Below are 9,412 nucleotides of genomic sequence, written 5' to 3'. Positions count from 1 at the left end.
TAATTCTTCTGAGTAGACAATTTATATTTTTAGTTTACATTTAGTTCTTTTTGCTGAAACCTTCTTGGCTCAAAAATTCGAAAAATTGCTTAAATTTTATTTTTTTCTTGTCAGAAAATTCTTCCTTGATTGAAAATCAAAATCTTGTTAACAAATTTTTTTTTCACTCATCAGTCTTAGATTTAAAGTAAAATTATTTTTTAGTTGCAAATAATCCCTTATTTCTCTGAATAAATATATTAAACAATTTTTGCATTTTGTTGAAAATTAGTTTTTTTGTTAAATATGATTCTTCTTGCTAACAAATGCTTCTTTTTTATTTTTGGTTAAAAATTCCATAGTGCTAAAATTAAACTATTTTTCTTTGAAATTAATATTTCTTACCGTGACAATGTAACTATTGTCTGAATTTTTTCCAGTTGAAAGTTTAACAATTTTATTTTCGATTGTAGATGTATATGTTTTTTTTAATTCAACTCAATGATTGAAAAATTCAAGTTTATATTTTTAAATTCAACTTTACAAAAAACCTTTCTTAAATAAAAATGAATGTATTTTGCTGAAAAGATACCTTTTGCTTTAAACATTTTTTATTGGTTAAAATTCTAGTTTTTTGTTCATAACTAATCTTTTTGGCAAAAAATAATTTTTTTTAGATAAATATTCGTTTTACACAATAAAATTCAATATTTTCGTTTCAAAAATCTGCTATTATATTTTTGTATGAAAATCACATGTTTTTGGGCAATGAAAATTCATTAATTTGTTTAAAATTTGTTATCTTTTTTTTCTTAAAAATATAATTGCTCAGACTGAAAAATAATATGATTTGGTTGATGATTCAACTGTTTTGTTGAAGATCAGACTTTTCGTTTTAATTTCTATTGTTTTAGTAGATTTAAAATATAAATATCTCGCAGTTGAAAAAATAACTATTAGATTTTTCATAAAAAATGTATTTCTCTGCTGAAAAATGTAACTATTTTCTTAAAAGTTCGTTTTTTTGTTGTGTTGAAAATTAACCTTTACAATTAAAAATTTAAGTGTTTCATTTTTGGTGAAAATTTTATCTTTTTTATTTCAAAATGTAACTAAGTATTCGGTTAAAAATTCAAGTCTTTTGAAAATTCGTATTTTCTGGTTTGAAATAAATTTTGTTGTTTCTGAAAAATTCATCCTTTTGGTAGATAGTAAATTCTTTTGGGTTACAAATTCCGCTATTACATTTTCATTAAAAAATTAAAGAATTATTCACAGGAAAACTACCTGTAGGAAGACTAGAAACTTATATTAACCTATTTGAGTTTTTCTTTTTTTAAATAGTGCAATTTTACTAATTTTTTATTTTGAATGTAACTGAGAACAGGGCTTTAGGGCCCTGGATAAAATAGAAGCTATAGAATGTCATTATTTAAAGAAAATAATATTCCAAATGGGTTATAAAAACTTACCTATATATTTGTTTAACCGTATTCTTAAATTTCAGCATAGTATAATTATTTTTATAATTATAAGACGTATACGATTAATCGAACTAAGAAAGTAGATTCCTACTTTTATCGATTGCCGATAATTATTTCGATTTGTGTATTTTTACCTTTACTTTCAATAACAGCTGTTATTTTCTAATTAATAATTATTATGCATAATATTTCAATTTTTTTCTCATAATAAAATAAAATGAATTACAATTTGATAATTCTTAAAATGTTTCCGATGTTGTGAAATAATTATCAGAATTCAATCTTCAAAATTGTATGTGAATATGTGTAAACTTTGTATGTAATTTTTTGAAAAGATTATTAATACTCTGACTAACAATATTTTAACAATGTTAACAATAAATAATACTAATTTTAAGGTTTCATGGAAATAATTGTTTATTCCTTTTTATGTTATGTACTTAATAATTAACTGTTAACGGAGTTCTTTTTATTCTTTAAAAAAGAAAATTTCATAAGGATTGAATTCAATTTGTTTTTAATTTAGTAAAATAAATTGATTAATTACATTAAGGTTATGTAATTGACTCTTTGCCTATCCTTTTTATAATAAAAACGAATTTTTTTGTATAGAGTTTCTGATTTTTTACAAATAAAGAAACAATCTGTTGTCTATGTATTAAAGAAATTAAATTATATTAATTTTTTGCAAATTAATGGATTTTTTAACGCGTTTTTGGGAACAAAAGTTCTCGGTAGGTCTTAAACCAATACAATTATTTAATTTTCTTTGTGTTTGCAATCTTATGAAGTGAGTATCTAAATTCAGTTTTCAAAATTATAAGTATATGTTTTTTAATCTTTTCTAAAATTAGTTTAAAAATCTATTAATAATTAAAATTTCCAGAAAAATACTTATGACGAATTATTTACTGATTCTGTTAAAAGTTACATATTCTCAAAATAAATAAAAGCTTATTAATTAATAAAATTTCAGGAAACAAAATTTCAAATTGAAAGCCATTTAAAAAATTATTTTAATATTGAAATGAACATCATTGTTTAATTATGTTAATATTTTCAAGCAATTAATATAAATTATTAACTTATTAATTCTTTTCACAATGTTAAATTACACGAAGACTAAATTTTAATTTGTATAAATTAAGTAAATAAATGGATTTCTCATTTTGAGTTTATGTAATTAAATATTGCTATTTACATACTTTTTCAAATAAATTTAAAAAATGTATATAAAGTAGAATTTAATAGAATTTTTCAATGTAAATAATTATTGCTGTATTTTATGCAAAGGCATTTATGAATAAAATTGAGGAAGTGTGCGATTTGAACAATCCATCAAGAAAAAATATAATGTGAGGTGATTGAGGTTAGGTTGGTTTTCTTAAATCCCTTCAAATTCTTCGCAATCATTTCAAACCTTTCGAAGTATCTCGAAATTGAATAAAATTAATTTTAATTACGTAAAATCTTCAAAATATTCTTAAATTCCTTCAATTCTCTTGAGAATCCTTAAATTTTTTAAATTTTTGCAAATAACTTAAAATCTTTTCAAATAACTTTTAAACTAATTGCTTAAAATTTTCTAAAGTTACTTGAACTTATGGAAATATTATCAAATCCTTCAAAAAAAAACTTTAAAATCGCGTGAAAGCCTCGCTCGAAATTCTTTAAGACCAGTAAAACTGTCTTAAAATCTGACAAAATAACTTGTAAATCCTTCAACCTCTTTCAATTATCTTTTAATTATTTTTAAATCCTTTAAAAAGAAACTTGAAAATCTCGTAAGATTTCTTGAAAATCCTTAAACTCCTCCACATTTTTTTTTAACTCGCTTCAATTTCTTTGAAATAATGTAAAATATTTTAAAATTTACTAAAATTAATTCAAATCTGATAAATTCAAAATCCTTTACATTTTTTAGGCTCCTTAAAAACTCTTGATTCAGTTTCTTTAAATACCTTGAAATCTCCTAAAATTCATTTCATCAGTTTCAATAACTTTTCAATGACTTTTTCTGCTTTCTTTAAAATCACTAAAACTGTCTGAAAATCTCCTGTAAATCCTTAAATCTTTTGGAACTATTTTTGGATTATTTTTGAATTCTTTAAAAGGAAACTAAGAATTCGCCAAGGCCCTTGTAATTCCTTAAAATTACTTGAGTTCTTAGAAATACATAAAGTCCTCCGAATTTTTTTGAACTCCTTTCAACTTCTTTGAAATCATTTTAAAATGTTCATAATTGACTAAAATTACTTAAAATCTCTTAAAATCCTTAAATTTCTTTAGACTACTTAAAATCTCTTGATTATTCTTAAACAATTGAATTTTTTTAAATCCCTTGAAGTCTCTTAAAATTTATTGAAATCTTTTTAAACAACTTTTTAAATGGCTTTAAAATCTTTTAAATCACTAAAGCTGTCTTAAAATATTTAAAAATATCTTGGAAATCTTGAAAATTTTTGAAATTGAGTACAGTTAAGTAAAATTCTATGAATTTTGTTAAATTCCTTAAAATATTAAAAAATATATCACTAGAAATCTCTTCAAATTCATTAAAATATTTTTAAATAACTTTTCAGTGACTCGCTTGACATTCTTTGAAATCACCTAAACTGCCTTAAAATTTGATCAAATCTCTTTCAAATCCATAAAAATTTTTGGATTCTTTAAAAAATCTCTAAAATTCCTTCAAAATCGTTCAATTTTTCTGCATTCTCTTAAAATCCTTTCAAATTTTTTGATATCGTTAAAAGTCTCTCGAGAAATCTTGAGATCACTTAAAGTCTTTTAAAGCTCTTTGAAGTCTCTTTGATAGAACTTTATTTGGCACATTTTCCAAATTGCCAACAATAATGCAATAAATGGCTTTTTTAAAAAGCAAAGCTATATCACGAATGTTTACTTAATTTCGCCGAAATGAATTAATTTTAGTCAAACTCCTATCTAAACAATGCTTTGCAGTCCACCAAGTAGTATAGCCTCACAGATTTTGATGTTACCGGCCGAGCGTGACGTAATATTAGAAAACTGAATTTACGATTGAGAGGTGAAGCAAAAAAACCTGGTCGTGGCGCACTCTATGAACGTTTAACCGAATCATTCAAAATAGTCGATGGTAAAACAAAGACGAGATAGAATTATAGGTAGAGTTCTGAAATGCCCAAGAATTTATTTTGAGCATTTATAGAGCATTAAAAAGGATTTAACGCATTTATTGTTAAAACAAATATTTATCAAAATTAATAAATATATTTATTCAAAAATATTCTAGAGTGAAATAAACACAACTTTTGTTTTAAATTTCAGTGTTGCTACAGGTCAGCTAATTTCAGAAAGTCAGGGCATATGTCTAGGGAAACCTGAGAGAGTTCAAAAATTTTCGAAAAACTAAAGATAAAGTTAATTTGATTATTATGGTTAAAAATCTTTAAATATTTGGTTGTAAATTCAACTACTCAGTTGTAGGTGGAAATACTTTGTTAAAAATTGATTTATTTTGTTGGTGATTGATCATTTTAGTTATAAAACATTGAAAATTTATTGTTTAAACTGAAAATTGAACTCGTACATGTTTGATTAGAAATTTATCTTCTTAATGTGAAAACTCAAATCTTTGGTTTCAAATTTTTGTATTATATTGCAAATTTTAATTTAATTTGAGAATATTTAATATTCTTGGTGCCTAATTCATCGTTTCGTTAAAAAGTCCTTTAAAAATTTAAATACTCAGTTGAAAATTGATGCATTTTGTTGAAAATTCATCCATTTTGAAAGAAAATTCATTCAATCGGTTGAAACTGGATCTTTTTGGTTGAAAATTCGTTTTTTCTTATTTAGAATTATTTTCCTAATTGTAAATGTAACTGTTCGAGTTTTTGTGGTAAAGTGATCTTTTTCCAAAAGAAATTTAATCTTCGTATTTAAAAATAATACTATTTCGTTGAAAATATATTTTAAATTTATTAAAAATTATTTTTTACTGAAAACTTAATTATTATTTTTTTTAAATGTACATTTTCTAGGTTAAAATTTAACTATTTGTAAAAAAATCCGTCTTTCTTTGGTTGAAGAGTATTGAGATTAGTTGAAACTTCATGTTTTTGGTTAAAAATTAAAATGTTTTGTTGAAAATTCGTTACTTTTTTGGTTGAAAATTTATCCTTTTAGTAGTTGAAAATTTATCTATTTGGTTAAGAAATACATTTTTTTTGTGAAGGTTCATCATTTTACCCGAAAATTTACCTTTTTTGATAGAAATGTAACACTTTTCGTTAAAAAATTATACGCTTTGTAGAAAATTTAACTATTCTATTTTTCTGTTAAGAATAAATTTTGGAGGTTGATTTAGTTGAAATTTACATTATTTGGTTCAGAATTTATATTTTGGGTTGAAAAGTTATCATTGTCATTTAAAATAATTTTTGTTGTTGTTAAAAATTCGTTTCTTTTTGGTTGAAAATTACTTTTTAAACTGAAGAAGTATAATAACTGTTCCACTTTTGCTTGACAATTTATATCTTAAAATGATAATTAATTAATTTTTGTGAAAACTCGTTTTTGTTTAACATTTACTTTTATAACTACAAATTGAACTATTATTTTATTGACTTGTAAATTTATCTCTTTTAGTTAAAAATTCATATATTTCAATAAAACTTGATCTTTTGGTTTTTTTTGGTCGAAAATTAATCTTTTGGATTGAAACTCTAAATAACTATTCGGTTAAAAATTTATGTGTTTGGTTGAAGATTCATCATTTTAGCTAAAAATACATTTTTGTGTTTGAAAATTGATTTATTTTTTATTTAGAAGTAAAAAACTCGAAATATTTCAAGCCTTTTCCTAAAATTTCAAAAAATAGTGTAGACGATTTTAAACCAAAATCTTCGAATTTTATAGGATGAATAACACTTTTTTAAATCGAATAAACGCAAGAAATTTTCCATGAAATCTTATAAAAATTCACCAATTTCGAGACTGAATTATTAAGATCCCACAAATATTTCAATTCCCTAAATTTATAAATGCTGAACATAGGTAATTAATTATTAATTTATAAACTATGTATCTAATTATTTACAACGCAAACAATTTAATTATTAATTAATTAAAACTTTATTAATTATTTTCAGCAATGTTAAATTTCAGGAATAGAAATATGATTTAATAATATAAGAAGAAATATAATTCATTTACACAATGCCACTATATAATAAATATAATTATAATATTGATATATTCCAAACAAGGAATATGATAAATTTTAAAATACGGTTTTCTATTGAAATTAAATAACAAAATCTTAAATATGATATTTTTTTCAATGAAATAGACTCTGAGAATAAAAAAAAAGGAAATAAGTATCATCAGTTTGTTTTTAGATATATTTAAATGTTATTTTCATAGGATTCTCGAGAATATTTGAAAAAATATTTTTGAATATTTCAGACGTGTCATAAGATAATCTGGAAGATTTAAAAGAAATTTTTTCATTCGATAGAATTTTACAAAATACGATGAAAAATTTCAGTCTTTTGAAGATATGTTTAGGATTTTTAGAAGTTGAAAATGAATCATGAAATATTTGATAAGTTTTCAAAAATGTTTCCCAGTTTTCAAATATTTATAATCTATTTAAAACTTCTTAAATTCCTAAAAATATTTTTAACTGACACGAATTTTTCTCAACATTTTCAAATATCATTCGAAATTAAAAAAAAATTACTTTGTATAATCTTCCAAGTTTTCCCAGAAATTTTTAGAGAATTTCTTTATTCTCTTGAAAACTTACTAAATTATTTTTAAGCTCCTTAGTTTTAGTTTTAAAATCTTTGTAAATATGCTTTACTAAAAATCTTTTAAAGCTTAGAATTCATTTTGATTTTTTTCAATTCTTCTAAAGATTTCTTGAATTTACTCGACTTTTTATTTGTATTTATATTGTAGCCTTAAAAAATTAAAAAGTTTTGCTTAAAAATATTTTAAACACTGGATGATTATCATAAGTGATATTACATGAGACAAAAATTGTATTAATTTTTAGTAATAGCTCTGTTGCATTTCAAACTGATCCCAATAAAATTTATTTTCATTAAGAGATTCATTCCATTTGCGTTTACTTTGTCCTTTCCAGTAAATTCACCCGACAAAGGGATGATTGCGTAATTTAGCGATTGATCTCATAAGATTTATTTGAGATTATTTTACATAATTGAAATCTTCTTAAAAATGTTTCATCGCACAAGAAGATCCTCATGTTTAAATAAGGTGCAAGGTTATTACGAGGAAGAACAATTTTCTTTTATTTAAATTTCAAATAAGTTACTTCATTAAGATTTTAAAGAAAGTAAAGTAATTGATTTAAAATCGTAGATTTTCAAATTATTTATGTCTTACGGTCCCATCGTAAATCGAAAAATAAATATGAGTCAAAAAACATGTTATTAAAACATTATATTAAAGATTAGTAATTTTAGTCTGAACAAATATGATGGATAATTACGTAGATTTAAATACATTGTTACCTGAGTTGATGATGGTTTAAAATAGTCAAACAGATCAAATTTCAGTCAAAAAAATAACATTTAAGTCAATTATTTTAAAAAATTTAATTAAAATTTAGTCATTTTAGGAGTCTCAAAAAATTTCGAGACTTCAATCAATTAGACTAAATTTAAAAAAAAATATAGTTCGAGAAAAACAAATTAGAGTAGGTTAGGACGGACGAACAGAAATTGACAGTTTCAGAAATACATGAAGAATACTTAATGAAAGATAATGCAATAGGCAAGTTTCCAGTGAAAACCACTGATGTGGAAGCGCATAATTGAGTTTAAATTTGAAATAAGAAATTTAAAAAATTTTTAAAATGTGTATTTGTACATATACATGCATATGCATACATATATACACACATATAGCATTTATACAAATACTCATATATACATATAGAGATGATTAATATTGAAAACATTATTATATAATACTCTGATAAATTTTATTAATATTTAGAATTTCAGTCTATAAATGAACTGCAATCTTACGATATTTGTTTATAAAAATAGACTCAATAATACGTCGTTGATAAGTATTTTTTTCTGTAGCTAATATTTTAATACGTTTAAAATCAAAATCAAAGTAATGATTGAAATTCCAAGAACGTTGCGACAGACCTGTGTTAAAATTCCCAACTTCACAGTCTCTTTTGTGTTCAGCAATTCTAGTTTTTAATCTCCTGCCAGTTTCACCTATATAAGCTTTATTACAACATTTACATTTAAAGAAATAAATAACACCAGATAAATTTTCAATGGAATCGGCGTCCTTTCTTCTTGACAAATAATTATCTAATATATTAGTGTTTTTAAAATAAAAATAAATATTAAATTTTAAAAATGAATTCCTTAATCTTTCTGATAGGCCCTGAATGTAAGGCAAAGTAACATTTTAATTAAATCTATTGTAAGTATCACTCCAATTTCTTTTCTTGTTAGTTTTATTACTGTTATTGTAAATCTTATGAATGCGTTCTTTAATGATGTCATTTACAAACTCAAGAGGATAGTTATTCTGTACTAAAGTTGTTTTCAATAGATTTAAATTTTCTTTTCTAAATTGAATGTCAGATAATTTTACACATCTCTCTACTAAACCCTTAATTGAACCAATTTTATGCACAAATAAATTATGTGAATTGTAGTTTAAGTATCTACCAGACCAAGAAGGTTTTTTATACCCATTGGTTAATAAATCACCATTTGGAGTTTTTATAACTTTTAAATCAAGATAGTTAATAACATTATTAATCTCACCTTCATGAGTGAAATTTATACAATCTTCAATACTATCACAGTGGAAGCTTCTAATGTGTCCCCTAAGGGTTTACATTTTTCTTACACCTTCTTTATTCCTTTACACACCCTCCACACACTTACTTGGTGGTGGAA

This window comes from Belonocnema kinseyi, chromosome 8 (genome assembly GCF_010883055.1).
Source record: "Belonocnema kinseyi isolate 2016_QV_RU_SX_M_011 chromosome 8, B_treatae_v1, whole genome shotgun sequence".
Taxonomy (NCBI): domain Eukaryota; kingdom Metazoa; phylum Arthropoda; class Insecta; order Hymenoptera; family Cynipidae; genus Belonocnema; species Belonocnema kinseyi.
This window is presented reverse-complemented; position numbering follows the sequence as displayed.